At 47.8% G+C, this 16,569-nt stretch overlaps 1 pseudogene; it reads left to right on the top strand.

Moving 5' to 3' along the window:
• The window catches only part of LOC138637641 (zinc finger protein 91-like), a 79,611-nt pseudogene that overhangs the window by 16,938 nt on the left and 46,104 nt on the right, over window positions 1–16,569 (top strand).

Raw genomic sequence — 16,569 nt, 5'->3', positions numbered from 1 at the left:
GAGTTCATTTTCCATCTTTTTGGTTGGACATCGTGATTTCCTGATTGTGTAAAGAGGACCTGTCACTAGCTCAGTACTGCTCCTTTCAGTATTCTGTTTTGGCTTTTTTTGCTGCCATACAGTTCTAGTGATATGGGCCTTTTTATTTAGTGCCGGTTTTTACAAGGGGGGGAGCAACTCACAAGATTCTCTGGCTGTGTCTTTAGGATGCTCTGTATAATTTCCAGTCTTCCCCGTCCCTGAGGTAAAGACCATAAATGGGCCCATATCTCAGGAAAAAGATGGACGATTTAAAGGGGTTGTCCACTACTCAGACAATATTTGGACAACCCTTTTCAATCTCTTATGTTTTCCTCTAGTAAAATAATGACATTTATACTCACCTCTAGTGCCATTCCGGCAGTGTCAGCACTGGCTCTCCCAGGGCTAGAGTGACATTGTTATGTCACGCGATCCCTGTAGCAAATCAGTGGTGGCTTTACTCTCCCCTCCTACGGACGTAATTGACATTCGGAGGAAGTAAGAGAGCAGCTGCAGCAGAGAGGAGAGTGAAGCGAACGCTGATGGGCTGCAGGGATTGCATGACATAATAACGTCACATTAGCCCAGCGAGAGTCAGTGCTGACACTTCCAGAATGGCACTAGTGGTGAGTATAAATGTATATATTTTACTGGAGGAAAACAAAGGGAGGAGGTTGTCTGAGTAGAGGACAACCCCTTAAAAAAATGCAAAAGGGATTACTCAAGAGAGCAACAGCAATAAAAAAAGAACAAGACCGGTCCACTTTTGACCAGGTGACAAGGACTTTTTAAATTACTGACATTAAATGTTCAACGTTTTCAGCTTAAAGGGGTTGTTCAATACTTGGACAACCCTTCTCAATCTTTATGTTTCCCCCAACAAAATAATACTCCTCTTCAGTGTCGACGCCACTGCAGGAGTGTCTGTACTGGTCTCCCGGGGTTCGCATGACATTGTTACGAGACGCGATCCCTGAAGCCAATCAGCCCTAGCTTCAACATCTCCTCTTTTGGACCAGTCAGACATCCAGAGGAAGTTTGCATTCTCACTTTCCCTGGATGTCTTCATTTGTCTGTAGGAGGAGAGTGTGGAGCCAGCGCTGGTTGGTTACAGGGATCATTGTTATGTCATGTGATCCCCAGGAGAGCCAGACGACGACGATGGAATGGCGCTGACACCGGAGGGGAGTATAGGTGTTGTTATTTTGTTAGGGGATACATAAGGAAAAGGGGTTGTTCATGTAGTGGACAACCCTTTTAAAGTGGAATTTTGATACAGAGTTGCAAGCTGTTACCATGCTAAAGTATTTGTGTGTCCCTGATGCCGGTTCCATTTTTTTTGCATTGAGAGGCTTCCCATATTATATTGGGTATTTGTAAAGTAAAAAGTCACCATTGTCTGATATGTTTCTAGTTTTTGTATTATGTGCATCTTGTGCTCAGGTTCTTTGAATAAATTATTATTAATGGAGGCTTCCTTATAACTGTGGTGAAATTATAGTATGATTGTGAAAATTCGATGACAGATTGGAACGTCTTACAATGGACTTGGACACTTATCCATGGCCATGTGGCATAAGGTTTAGTTGACTAGATTGACCACGTACAACTGGATCCAGGTCATGTAGTTAGTTCAGTGGTCCATTTGTATTAGAAAAGGGAACGTTTTCTGAAAATTTTCTCAAAAACAGTTCAACAGCTGTGTGTGAACGTAGCTGTCATGATGTGTTCCAGGGTTTAATCCTGTCTGCCCTTTTTCCGGGTGGATAATTTCAAGGGTTAACTTTGTTCTGCCTCATTCTGGGTTCAGATTTTAGCTCCTATGCATCCTGCTGGCGGTGCCAGCTATAGTTCTGCCTTCGGCGTGTGAACCTGACTCCGGTAGCCCTTGATTTGTCCTGCTGTGATCCCTGACTTGCCCCGTGTCTGTTGACTCCCTCTGTCTGCCCTTTTCCCAGCGTTTCCTTGTTTGTTGGTTTCATTCTCTGGTTTCTGAGTTGGCTTGTATTCGGACTTGCTTCTGCCTTCTTTGTCTTATCTGCTCCTGACCGTTGCTGAATCTCCTGGCTTGTTCCTGACCACATGTACTTCTGATCCCTTAAGTACTTCTGCCTCTGTTTTTTGAATCGGCTTGTCTGACCACTCTCTCGCCACTTGGTGGTGCCTGTGCTGCTGCTCTGTGGTGCTTCTCTGTGTACAGTCTCACTTCCCTCTCAAGCTCCCTCTGATGGAGGTTGCGCTATATTGCACCGCAGCAGCATGACAGTAGCCTTCCATAAAAAGACACCAGAAAGTTGTATGGACCCCAATCTGCTGTCCTCAACACAAGCCCTGATGCAGCTCAATCAACCGAAAAATGAAAGATAAAGCTTTTGGAAAGCAAAGAGAAGCCCACTGGTACTATGTCCCACAAGGGACCCGCATAATCCTGGAGCCTCCCTTCTTAAAAAATATCAAAGTATTTATCCTGTCTGGTGAATATTGTTAAAAAAAAATACCAAAAATCATCTTCGTCATCTCTCGCCTAAAAAAATGCAATGAAAAGTGGTCAAAAGTAATATACATACACCATAATGCTACCACTAAAAACCAGAGCTCACCCCGCGAAAAAAAAAATGCGCTGCTTTGATGAAAAAATAAAAGTTATAGCCCATAGGCTTTCACTCACCAAAAATAATAACATCAGTATTATTCACCTTCTTCACCTTTCCTCCACTGCTCGGGTCTTTGTTGAGAGGCTTCAGTTACAACTTAACGGCACATGACCGCTGCAGCCAATCACAGAGCTCGGAATCTCATGGAGTCTTCACTAGAAGAGCCGCTGTGCTCAATGATTGGCTGAGAGGTCAACAAAGACCGATGTAGTTGTGGAGACACAGTGCCGGACTCGGGGAGGTTGAGGGACAGAGGAGTTCATCATTTTGACCTTGGGCAAGCCAATCGCATCCTTAAAGCCTCCAAGTCTTTCATAGTGTTCTTTATATAAACTTCATAGGAGACCAGTAATTTTACAAATGCATTGTACAGACGATGAAAAAAAACAAAACATGGACAGCAAGAATCGGAGTCTGACACAATTACTGCAGCTGTGTATGTTGTACTGTGAAATGTGGCGGCGTTTCAGAGAAAGAATGTTTTCAAAAAAAGCCGTCAGAGTCAGACGGCCATATTACTCAGATGGGGATCGCAATGGGATGGGATGGGGATCTCAACTCAATGCTTGGACTGGCCGACGGTTTTCCCGACTCAAGCGTTACAGCATGTATTTCTTTGCAACTGGTACGCTCAGGTCAGAAAAGTCGCCGGTCAGTCTGAGCATTGCGTTGCGATCCCCGTCCGAGTTATACGGACGTCTGACTCTTCCCTTAGGGTGCACTCAGACAGCCGTATAAATCAGACTGAGATTGAACTGCAATGCAAAGACGGGCTGCCAGGTCTCCCGACCTGAGAGTGACAGCATCATAGAAATTTCTGAAACTGTCACGCTCAGGTTGGGAGAGCGGCCGACGAGTCTGTACATGGCGGTCCGGTTTATACACGGTCATCTGACTGTGCTCTAAATGTGCGGGTTAGGGAGATGCCGTCAGGGACGGACCTCAGGCAGCAAGAATCTCAGGACAGGTTCACTTTAAATCACTTCCAATTTAAATAGGAAAACAGACATAATGAACCTTTAACATAATTGTTATCACCTCCTGCGTAATTGCCTAAATTAATAACATGTCAAATTATTTATCTCATATGGTGATTGTATAAAAAGGTAAAAGAACCTTCCCGAATTGGTGAGGTTTTTTTTTCAGTTAGTTGCCCATCACCATCAAAATATAATTTTAAAAAATGATCAAAACGATCAAAGCGTCATATGTGTCCCAAAATGCTATCAACAAAACAGAAGAAAAAATACAGATCAGATAATTTTATTCTCTCTTTAACAAAGTTCTGAATTTTTCGGAATCACGTGCAGAATCCCATTTCCAGGTCACTGTTCACACTCAATGAACGCCTTAAACACAAAATCTCCCTCCACCAAAAAAAAAAAAAAAAATGGTGGAAAATAATAAATATCACAAATCAGCAAATAATATAGACATATTTGGTGTCCTTGTAATCGTAACAACCCGCAGAACACAGAGATCAGATTATTTAACCCATAAAAAAGTGATAAAAAAATGTATGCTGAGGCCGTGTTCACAAGTATTGTAAATACTGTGCTTTTTCTACTGCTTCTACCGCATCACATGATGTTGTAAAAATCTTCTTTGGTTATTACATGTTTGCATTGTTTCTTGTATGTGTTTTGCCTTTTATTTGATGCATTTTGGCGCAGATGTGAAGGCACATTTTTAACACTTTCTTAATAGTAAGACAATCACTGGTGTTTTGCAATAATGCAGAGGTGATGTCAGAAGTAGTATGCTTTAAAAATTTAAGCCACAATTCCTTTCCATCAACACGTCCGGATTTTCAATTATTTCAGCTGCATGGATGACATCCACTAATTTCCCTCTTTGCTTCCTGATATGGACAATGCCTGACCTGTGGATCTGCGGCAGCTGACGTTTATATGCTCTTTCAAAGGGGTACCAGGTGAGCAGTTTTCTGAACAACAGATTCTTAAATTGTCAAATAAAACCCTATGTGCACTTCTTCTCTCCTATAGTTTCATTGTTTTAAGCATAAACCTATAATGGATGAAATCTACAGCCAGGCTGGAATTTCTCCACAGAGATTAGGCACACCTGGAGCACCGCTGTAGGAAATGTGTTTGCAGCATGTGCCAGGGTTGTCACCATCTGTTCTAAGTTGTTCTATGTCTAGGAGGTGCAGCTTCATCCAGAGCACTGTTCAATGTCTCATTATAATTTTTCAGAGCAGTGTTAGGACATAAGAGGGAGGAGATAGGGTCCAATGATGACTGCAAGTTCTTCATAAATTTCTGCATGTTAATAGCACGCATATTTCTATAAGTGTGGAAAGTAGGGGTGTCCAGCGTACTTCCGTATTCATGTGTAGGAGAGTAAGCTGCGAAAGGCCGAAGGAGGAAGTTAGAGATAAAAGGTGAGTAGCAGATGGGGAGAGGGGAAAACCAATGGGGATGTTACAGTCCCCCATGATGAGGGTGGCAAAGTGATCAAGAAACTGATGGGAGGGGCCCAGAGGGCGATCTATATCCGCCACTCTCAGGGAGAAAGGGATGTAGAGTGTAGAGTCTGACAATGTGGACCCCAAAAGAAGGGAAGTTAAGTGGGTGAACTGGGGGGGGGGGATAACCTGAAAAGTACATTTGATTGATATGAGCAGATCAACACCTCTGTGGGGTATGTGAAAAATGTAGGCTACCATACGAAAGAGCAGCAGCGGTGGTGGTGTCTGACTGCTGGATCCAGGTTTCAGTAAAAGGTTACGAGAATTTGAAAGGACAAAGTCATGGATGTAGGAGAGTTTATTACACACTGAGCATGAATTCCAGAGGGCACAGTTAAAAGACACAGAAGGCTTGTATGGAATATTAGTGAGATTGGTGGCATTTCTGAGTGTAGTAGAGAGAGGTTCGACTTACTACTACAAGAAGGGCCGGGTTGGGAGAGAAATCTGCGACAAAGAGAATAGAGAGAGTGAGCAGATGGTTATTTGATTTGTGAGAGTGTCTCCTGTGTTGCACGGTGGAAGCGAATGGATCTGTGCAGTTTAGGGTTGTGAAAGGAGCATGAGTGCTATGCAGAGGAGAGAGGGATGAATGGAGTGCCAAGAGTTTGTGCAAGGACAGTGGATGTGAGTGAATGCAGCAGCCAGAATATAAATTCTACAAATAAATATGGTGAATATTTGTTGCAATGAACCTGGAAGTAGGTTTCTGGAAGACCATGGGAAGCGCTCTGTGTGTGAGAGAGGAAACCATGGAGAGCAGTCTGTGTGAGAGGGGAGTCCATGGGGAGCAGTCTGTGTGATAGAGGGGGGTTTCATGGGGAGCGGTTTGTGTGAGAAAGGGAGGATCATGGGGAGCTGTCTGTGTGAGTGAGGGGTAGCCATGGGGAGTGGTCTGTGTGAGATAGGAGATCATGGGGAGCATTCTGTGTGAGAGAGGAGGGACCATGGGGAGCGGTCTGTGTGAGAGAGGGGAGACCATGGGGAGCGGTCTGTGTATAGAGGGGAGACCATGGGGAGCGGTCTGTGTATAGAGGGGAGACAATGGGGAGCGGTCTGTGTGTGAGAGAGGGGGGACCATGGGGAGCGGTCTGTGTGTGAGAGAGGGGGGACCATGGGGAGCGGTCTGTGTGTGAGAGAGGGGGGACCATGGGGTGCCATCTATGTGAGAGAGGAGACTATGGGGAGCGATCTGTGTGAGAGGGGAGACCGTGGGGAGCTGTCTACGTGAGAAAGGGAACATGAGCTGTCTGTGGGAAAGGAGACCAAGGAGAGCAGTCTGTGTGAGAGCGAGAATCATGGGGAGCGGTCTGTGTGAGAGAGAGGAGACCATGGGGAGCGGTCTGTGTGAGAGAGGGGAGACCATGGGGAGCGGTCTGTGTGAGAGAGGGGAGACCATGGGGAGCGGTCTGTGTGACAGAGGGGAGACCATGAGGAGCGGTCTGTGTGAGAGAGGGGAGACCATGGGGAGCGGTCTGTGTGAGAGAGGAGAGACCATGGGGAGAAGTCTGTGGAAGAGAGACCATGGGGAGCAGTCTGGGTGAGAGAGGGGAGACGTCTGTGTGATAGAGGGAGACCATGGGGAGCAGTGTGTGTGAGGAGGGACCATGGGACACATGGGTAGCGGCATGTGAGAGAGAGAAGACCATGGGGAGAAGTCTGAGTGAGAGAGAAAAAGATCATGGAAAGTGGTCTATGTGAGAGAGGGTGAACCAGTGTGTGCGTGTGAGGGGAACTACCATGGGGAACGGTCTGAGTGAGAGACTGAGAACGATGGGGAGAAATAGGTGTGAGGGGAACTACCATGGGGAACAATGTTTCTGAGAGAAGGCCATGGGAAAAGGTCTGTGTGAGTGAGGAGACACAATGGGGAGCGGTCTGTGTGAGAGAGGGGAGACCATGGGGAGCGGTTTCTGTGAGTGAGGAGACACAATGGGGAGCGGTGTGTGTGAGTGAGGAGACACAATGGGGAGCGGTGTGTGTGAGTGAGGAGACACATTGGGGAGCGGTGTGTGTGAGTGAGGAGACACAATGGGCAGCGTTGTGTGAGTGAGGAGACACAATGGGGAGCGGTCTGTGTGTGAGTGAGGAGACACAATGGGGAGCGGTCTGTGTGAGAGAGGAGACACAATGGGGAGCGGTCTGTGTGAGAGAGAGAGGAGACACAATGGGGAGCGGTGTGTGTGAGTGAGGAGTCACAATGGGGAGCGGTGTGTGTGAGTGAGGAGACACAATGGGGAGCGGTCTGTGTGAGTGAGGAGACACAATGGGGAGCGGTCTGTGTGAGAGAGGGGAGACCATGGGGAGCGGTTTCTGTGAGTGAGGAGACACAATGGGGAGCGGTCTGTGTGAGTGAGGAGACACATTGGGGAGCGGTGTGTGTGAGTGAGGAGACACATTGGGGAGCGGTGTGTGTGAGTGAGGAGACACAATGGGGAGCGGTGTGTGTGAGTGAGGAGACACATTGGGGAGCGGTGTGTGTGAGTGAGGAGACACATTGGGGAGCGGTGTGTGTGAGTGAGGAGACACAATGGGCAGCGTTGTGTGAGTGAGGAGACACAATGGGGAGCGGTCTGTGTGTGAGTGAGGAGACACAATGGGGAGCGGTCTGTGTGAGAGAGGAGACACAATGGGGAGCGGTCTGTGTGAGAGAGAGAGGAGACACAATGGGGAGCGGTGTGTGTGAGTGAGGAGTCACAATGGGGAGCGGTGTGTGTGAGTGAGGAGACACATTGGGGAGCGGTGTGTGTGAGTGAGGAGACACAATGGGGAGCGTTGTGTGAGTGAGGAGACACAATGGGGAGCGGTCTGTGTGTGAGTGAGGAGACACAATGGGGAGCGGTGTGTGTGAGTGAGGAGACACAATGGGGAGCGGTGTGTGTGAGTGAGGAGACACAATGGGGAGCGTTGTGTGAGTGAGGAGACACAATGGGGAGCGGTCTGTGTGAGTGAGGAGACACAATGGGGAGCGGTCTGTGTGAGTGAGGAGACACAATGGGGAGCGGTCTGTGTGAGAGAGGGGAGACCATGGGGAGCGGTTTCTGTGAGTGAGGAGACACAATGGGGAGCGGTCTGTGTGAGTGAGGAGACACAATGGGGAGCGGTCTGTGTGAGTGAGGAGACACAATGGGGAGCGGTCTGTGTGAGAGAGGGGAGACCATGGGGAGCGGTTTCTGTGAGTGAGGAGACACAATGGGGAGCGGTCTGTGTGTGAGTGAGGAGACACAATGGGGAGCGGTGTGTGTGAGTGAGGAGACACAATGGGGAGCGGTGTGTGTGAGTGAGGAGACACAATGGGGAGCGGTGTGTGTGAGTGAGGAGACACATTGGGGAGCGGTGTGTGTGAGTGAGGAGACACAATGGGGAGCGTTGTGTGAGTGAGGAGACACAATGGGGAGCGGTCTGTGTGTGAGTGAGGAGACACAATGGGGAGCGGTCTGTGTGAGAGAGGAGACACAATGGGGAGCGGTCTGTGAGAGAGAGGAGACACAATGGGGAGCGGTCTGTATGAGTGAGGAGACACAATGGGGAGCGGTGTGTGTGAGTGAGGAGACACAATGGGGAGCGGTGTGTGTGAGTGAGGAGACACAATGGGGAGCGGTGTGTGTGAGTGAGGAGACACAATGGGGAGCGTTGTGTGAGTGAGGAGACACAATGGGGAGCGGTCTGTGTGAGTGAGGAGACACAACGGGGAGCAGTCTGTATGAGAGTGAGGAGACACAATGGGGAGCGGTGTGTGTGAGTGAGGAGACACAATGGGGAGCGTTGTGTGAGTGAGGAGACACAATGGGGAGCGGTGTGTGTGAGTGAGGAGACACAATGGGGAGCGGTGTGTGTGAGTGAGGAGACACAATGGGGAGCGGTCTGTGTGAGTGAGGAGACACAATGGGGAGCGGTCTGTGTGAGTGAGGAGACACAATGGGGAGCGGTCTGTGTGAGTGAGGAGACACAATGGGGAGCGTTGTGTGAGTGAGGAGACACAATGGGGAGCGGTGTGTGTGAGGAGACACATTGGGGAGCGCTGTGTGTGAGTGAGGAGACACAATGGGGAGCGTTGTGTGAGTGAGGAGACACAATGGGGAGCGGTCTGTGTGAGTGAGGAGACACAATGGGGAGCGGTGTGTGTGAGTGAGGAGACACAATGGGGAGTGGTGTGTGTGAGTGAGGAGACACAATGGGGAGCGGTGTGTGTGAGTGAGGAAACACAATGGGGAGCGGTCTGTGTGAGGAGACACAATGGGGAGCGGTGTGTGTGAGTGAGGAGACACAATGGGGAGCGTTGTGTGAGTGAGGAGACACAATGGGGAGCGGTCTGTGTGAGTGAGGAGACACAATGGGGAGCGTTGTGTGAGTGAGGAGACACAATGGGGAGCGGTCTGTGTGAGTGAGGAGACACAATGGGGAGCGGTCTGTGTGAGTGAGGAGACACAATGGGGAGCGGTCTGTGTGAGTGAGGAGACACAATGGGGAGCGGTGTGTGTGAGTGAGGAGACACAATGGGGAGCGGTGTGTGTGAGTGAGGAAACACAATGGGGAGCGGTCTGTGTGAGGAGACACAATGGGGAGCGGTCTGTGTGAGTGAGGAGACACAATGGGGAGCGGTCTGTGTGAGTGAGGAGACACAATGGGGAGCGTTGTGTGTTGGAGCCAGTAGAGACCAGTGACTTCTCGGAGTCTGTAACTATTGTATCCTGGTTACTTCAGGACCTGTGGTGATGTCATGGTCATGTGATCAGTCACATAGGGGAGGAGTAAAGCAGATTTTTTTCCCCACTGGAGCACTTCCTGTCATGTGACCTTCAGATCACATGGCTGTGACGTCACCACAGGTCCTGTTCTCCCAGGAGGTGACATCTGCAGTGGTCGGTCGGGTCTGTGAGTTTCTTTGTTTGTTTCTTCAGTTTTTTTTCTGCCTCAGGCCTCGTTCACACCTCAGTTTCTCTTGTACGTTTCCTGTGTTGTTCCTGGATGGCCTCTTACCCATTATAGTCTATGGTGTAGTTCACATTTCTGATATTTTTCTCTGACCGGTTGGTTCACATAAAATCACGGAAACGCGTCCGATTTTGCCCAATCATCGTCAATGCAAGTCTATGGATCCGTAAAAAACTCGGATGCCATCTGCGTGCTGCCTATTTTACCCGGACCGTGCGATAGAAGAAGCTGCAGAAACCTCCATCACTTTTTTTTTATCATCTAAGAAAGTCTCAATAAATTCTGATAGAAAAAAAACTGAGGAAACTCGGAGGCCGAATCCTGAGAGTTTCCTCCCTTGGTTTCCTATAGCGCAGGTGTCCTATAGGTGATGTACAGCGGGGGGCAGCCAGCAGGGGGCAGCGTCTTTCGTGCAGCCTCCACTTTGCTCCATTATTGTCTCTTCGGGGGCTCCGGTGAGAGCAGAGTAGATGTGGCCCCCCGAGAAGTCTCTATACAGCAGCTCAATCATTATCCAGCAGCGCGGACGCCATATTTGTCCTGGTTTCGGGGTGATTCCACTGACTTCAATCACCCTGCTACTAATTTTGTGAGATCAGCGGCTGAAAGTTGTTTAACCCTTTATAAACACCAGATACCTATTCAAATCTACACAATTTGGCCATCGACCCATTTTGGTGTCATTTTTTTTATGCCCAGAACCCGTTTGTAAATAAACTTTCCGTATAGAGAATTGATGAATAAGAAGTCAACTGCAGCATCGTGCATCTCCGTATTCTCTGCTCTTATGAACAAGACTCTCTCTGGTAACATTTCTCTTTATTAGACGATGGTCCTTTCCATCAGTGACCCTCCGAGGATGGAGCAGGACACAGACCACATGGCGGCTCGGATATTAGACCTCACCCTGGAGATAATCTACTGGATCACTGGAGAGGTGAGATCTTCACATCACTCTGATCTCTAGGAATAAAGCAGGGAAATGACGGGAAAGGTGAAGGATTCTTGGCGTCTGTGTAGTGATCGGCGTCTCCCCATACACAGGATCACACAGTCGTGAAGACGTCGTCTGGGGAGTGTGTGACCCCCCGTATGTCAGGAGGGCGGAGCTGGACCCCGAGTGACATCACCGAGCCTCCACCTCATTCACTGATACATGAGCAGAAGATCCTAGAACTGACCAATAGGATCACTGAGCTGCTGAGCGGAGAGGTGAGCGCTGCCGGGAATGCTGGGACATTATACAATAACGCCGGGGGAGGGGGTCTGCTAATGGCGGGTCATTGTGTGTGTCAGGTTCCTATAAGGTGTCAGGACGTCACCGTCTATTTCTCCATGGAGGAGTGGGAGTATATAGAAGGACACAAGGACCTGTACAAGGACGCCATGATGGAGGATCACCGGACCATCACATCTCCGGGTAAGAGGAGACCTTCCTGGGTTGTAGAGAACAGGTCTGAGAGTCGTCTAGATTCCCCATCATCTGCTCATCACATATATATAATGTATTCAGTCACTGCGGTTATTTCCTATAGATGGATCCAGTCCGAGAAATCCCCCGGAGAGAAGTCCCAGTCCTCTATATTCCCAGGATCGGCCAGAGAAGGAGGAAGATGTCCCCCGGGATCATCAGGTAGATGAGATTTCTGTACATTCTCTATAGATTGATATAATGAACCTTCTAGTAATCTCCGGCCGTTGTGCCGAGTACTGGAGGCTCCAGCAGATCCTGTTATTGCCGCCTGTGGACGGTATAAATGGTTTCCTCTTTATATAAGATTGTGTGACGCTTCCTGCTGTCTGGAGATTGAGATGTAACGTGGATAAATGGAAAGTTCTGCAGTGAGATGTAGATGACAGATGAGAGCACAATGCCAGGCAGCTGCTTCTAGGGCAGAACACTGAGGCTGATGGTGAGAGTCTTACGGTCACAGCTTAGTTACATGAACTGTAATTGGTTCTCACCAAATTTTGTAGTGAAAAAATGTTGCAAAATTTTTTTTTTATTTTTTTTTTTTTTATGCTGCTCTCACCAAAAGTTGTTAAGTTGATTGTGGTCACCAGATTTGTTTTTGTTTCTATGACAGAGAACGGCACACGTCCTCGGCTCCTCGTGTCTGTTGTACGTTTTCTTTTCTAACTTTTCAGTCTTAGTTGCGTCTTTCAATAAAATTTGGTGTAAGTCACATTTTTAACTTTGCCATGAGTTGTGAGTTCTGTGATCAAGCTCCCTCCTGTGGTCACAAGTGGTACTGCGGCTTCTGAGTTTCCTTCCTCAGGTGATGAGGTTAAGTCGTTAGGTGCTGCTCTATTTAACTCCACCTAGTGCTTTGATCCTGGCCTCCAGTCAATGTTCTAGTATTGGTCTTGCTTCCTCCTGGATCGTTCCTGTGGCCTGTCTGCTCAGCATAAGCTAAGTTCTGCTTGTGTTACTTTTGTTGCTTTATTTTCTGTCCAGCTTGCGTTTTTGGTTTTGCTTGCTTGCTGGAAGCTCTGAGACGCAGAGGGAGCACCTCCGTACCGTTAGTCGGTGCGAAGGGTCTTTTTGCCCCTCTGCGTGGTTGTTTGTAGGGTTTTGTGTTGACCGCAAAGCTATCTTTCCTATCCTCGGTCTATTCAGTAAGTCGGGCCTCACTTTGCTAAATCTATTTCATCTCTGTGTTTGTGTTTTCATCTTACTCACAGTCATTACATGTGGGGGGCTGCCTTTTCCTTTGGGGAATTTCTCTGAGGCAAGGTAGGCTTATTTTTCTATCTTCAGGTCTAGCTAGTTTCTCAGGCTGTGCCGAGTTGCATAGGGAGCGTTAGGCGCAATCCACGGCTACTTCTAGTGTGGTTTGATAGGTTTAGGGATTGCGGTCAGCAGAGTTCCCACGTCTCAGAGCTCGTCCTATGTTTTGTGGTTTTTGTCAGGTCACTTGTTGTGCTCTGAACTTCAAGGTCCATTGTGATTCTGAATTACCTATTCATAACAGTACTGGAGGCCCAAAGTACTATGCTTCTCAATAGAGGGAAAAAAGAAGTTCTAAGACCATTTTTTTTTCTTTGCACTGTGTTTTGCCTTTTTTTTCCCCTAGACATTTGGGTGGTTCAGGACACAGGTGTGGAGATGGACATTAAAGGTCTGTCTTCATGTGTGGATCTTCTCACTGCAAGAGTACAAAATATTCAAGACTTTGTGGCTCAGAATTCTATGTTAGAACCGAGAATTCCTATTCCTGATTTGTTTTCTGGAGATAGAGCTAAATTTCTGAGTTTCAAAAATAATTGCAAACTATTTCTGGCGTTGAAACCTCGCTCCTCTGGTGACCCAGTTCAACAAGTTAAGATCATTATTTCTTTATTACGTGGCGACCCTCAGGACTGGGCATTTTCCCTTGCGCCAGGAGATCCTGCATTATGTAATATTGATGCGTTTTTTCTGGCACTCGGATTGCTGTACGATGAACCTAATTCAGTGGATCAGGCAGAGAAAAATTTGCTGGCTCTGTGTCAGGGTCAGGATGAGATAGAGATTTATTGTCAGAAGTTTAGAAAGTGGTCCGTGCTCACTCAATGGAATGAATGTGCTTTGGCAGCAATCTTCAGAAAGGGTCTCTCTGAAGCCCTTAAGGATGTCATGGTGGGATTTCATATGCCTGCTGGTCTGAATGAGTCTATGTCTTTGGCCATTCAGATCGGTCGACGCTTGCGTGAGCGTAAATCTGTGCACCATTTGGCGGTATTATCTGAGCATAAACCTGAGCCTATGCAGTGCGATAGGACTTTGACCAGAGCTGAAAGGCAGGAACACAGACGTCTGAATGGGCTGTGCTTCTACTGTGGTGATTCCACTCATGCTATCTCCGATTGTCCTAAGCGCACTAAGCGGTTCGCTAGGTCTGCCACCATTGGTACGGTACAGTCGAAATTTCTTTTGTCCGTTACTTTGATCTGCTCTTTGTCTTCCTATTCTGTCATGGCATTTGTGGATTCAGGCGCTGCCCTGAATTTGATGGACTTGGAGTTTGCCAGGCGCTGTGGGTTTCTCTTGGAGCCTTTGCAGTGTCTTATTCCATTGAGAGGAATTGATGCTACGCCTTTGGCCAAGAATAAGCCTCAGTATTGGACCCAGCTGACCATGTGCATGGCTCCTGCGCACCAGGAGGATATTCGCTTTCTGGTGTTGCAAAATCTGCATGATGTGGTCGTGTTGGGGTTGTCATGGCTACAAGTCCATAACCCAGTATTAGATTGGAAATCAATGTCTGTGTCCAGCTGGGGTTGTCAGGGGGTACATGGTGATGTTCCATTTCTGTCTATCTCATCATCCACCCCTTCTGAGGTTCCAGAGTTCTTGTCTGATTACCGGGATGTATTCGATGAGCCTAAGTCCAATGCCCTACCTCCGCATAGGGATTGTGATTGTGCTATCGAGTTGATTCCTGGCAGTAAGTTTCCTAAGGGTCGACTGTTTAATTTATCTGTACCTGAGCACTCCGCTATGCGGAGTTACGTTAAAGAATCCTTGGAGAAAGGTCATATTCGCCCGTCGTCATCGCCATTAGGAGCAGGGTTCTTTTTTGTGGCCAAGAAGGATGGTTCGCTGAGACCTTGTATTGATTACCGCCTTCTAAATAAAATCACGGTCAAATTTCAGTACCCCTTGCCGCTGCTATCTGATTTGTTTGCTCGGATTAAGGGGGCTAGTTGGTTCACCAAGATAGATCTTCGTGGTGCGTATAATCTTGTGCGTATTAAACGGGGCGATGAATGGAAAACTGCATTTAATACGCCCGAGGGCCATTTTGAGTATCTAGTAATGCCATTCGGACTTGCCAATGCTCCATCAGTGTTTCAGTCCTTTATGCATGACATCTTCCGAGAGTACCTGGATAAATTCCTGATTGTGTACTTACATGACATTTTGATCTTCTCGGATGATTGGGAGTCTCATGTGAAGCAGGTCAGAACGGTTTTTCAGGTCCTGCGTGCTAACTCTTTGTTTGTGAAGGGATCAAAGTGTCTCTTTGGTGTTCAGAAGGTTTCATTTTTGGGGTTCATTTTTTCCCCTTCTACCATCGAGATGGACCCTGTTAAGGTCCAGGCCATTTATGATTGGACTCAGCCGACATCTCTGAAGAGTCTGCAAAAGTTCCTTGGCTTTGCTAATTTTTATCGTCGCTTCATCTGTAATTTTTCTAGTATTGCAAAACCATTGACCGATTTAACCAAGAAGGGTGCTGATGTGGTCAATTGGTCTTCTGCTGCTGTGGAAGCTTTTCAAGAGTTAAAGCGTCGTTTTTCTTCTGCCCCTGTGTTGTGTCAACCAGATGTTTCGCTTCCATTCCAGGTCGAGGCTGATGCTTCTGAGATTGGAGCAGGGGCTGTTTTGTCGCAGAGAGGTTCTGATTGTTCAGTGATGAAACCATGCGCCTTCTTTTCCAGGAAGTTTTCGCCTGCTGAGCGTACATATGATGTGGGCAATCGAGAGTTGCTGGCCATGAAGTGGGCATTCGTGGAGTGGCGTCATTGGCTTGAAGGAGCTAAGCATCGCGTGGTGGTCTTGACTGATCACAAGAACTTGACTTATCTCGAGTCTGCCAAACGGTTGAATCCTAGACAGGCTCGTTGGTCGCTGTTTTTCTCCCGTTTTGACTTTGTGGTTTCGTACCTTCCGGGCTCTAAAAATGTGAAGGTGGATGCCCTGTCTAGGAGTTTTGTGCCTGACTCTCCGGGTTTGCCTGAGCCGGCGGGTATCCTCAAAGAGGGAGTAATTGTGTCTGCCATCTCCCCTGATTTGCGGCGGGTGCTGCAAAAATTTCAGGCTAATAAACCTGATCGTTGCCCGGCAGAGAAACTGTTTGTCCCTGATAAATGGACGAGTAGAGTTATCTCTGAGGTTCATTGTTCGGTGTTGGCTGGTCATCCTGGAATCTTTGGTACCAGAGATTTGGTGGCTAGATCCTTTTGGTGGCCGTCTCTGTCGCGGGATGTGCGTTCGTTTGTGCAGTCCTGTGGGATTTGTGCTCGGGCTAAGCCCTGCTGTTCTCGTGCCAGTGGGTTGCTTTTGCCCTTGCCGGTCCCGAAGAGGCCTTGGACACATATCTCTATGGATTTTATTTCGGATCTCCCCGTCTCTCAAAAAATGTCGGTCATTTGGGTAGTTTGTGATCGCTTCTCTAAGATGACCCATTTGGTACCCTTGTCTAAATTACCTTCCTCCTCTGATTTGGTGCCATTGTTTTTCCAGCATGTGGTTCGTTTGCATGGCATTCCAGAGAACATCGTTTCTGACAGAGGTTCCCAGTTTGTCTCGAGGTTTTGGTGAGCCTTTTGTGCTAGGATGGGCATTGATTTGTCTTTTTCCTCGGCTTTCCATCCTCAGACAAATGGCCAGACTGAACGAACCAATCAGACCTTGGAAACATATCTGAGATGTTTTGTTTCTGCTGATCAGGATGACTGGGTGTCCTTTTTGCCGTTGGC

This window comes from Ranitomeya imitator, chromosome 5 (assembly GCF_032444005.1).
Source record: "Ranitomeya imitator isolate aRanImi1 chromosome 5, aRanImi1.pri, whole genome shotgun sequence".
Taxonomy (NCBI): domain Eukaryota; kingdom Metazoa; phylum Chordata; class Amphibia; order Anura; family Dendrobatidae; genus Ranitomeya; species Ranitomeya imitator.
The sequence above is the reverse complement of the archived record's forward strand: the minus strand, read 5'-3'. Positions and strand labels throughout refer to the sequence as shown.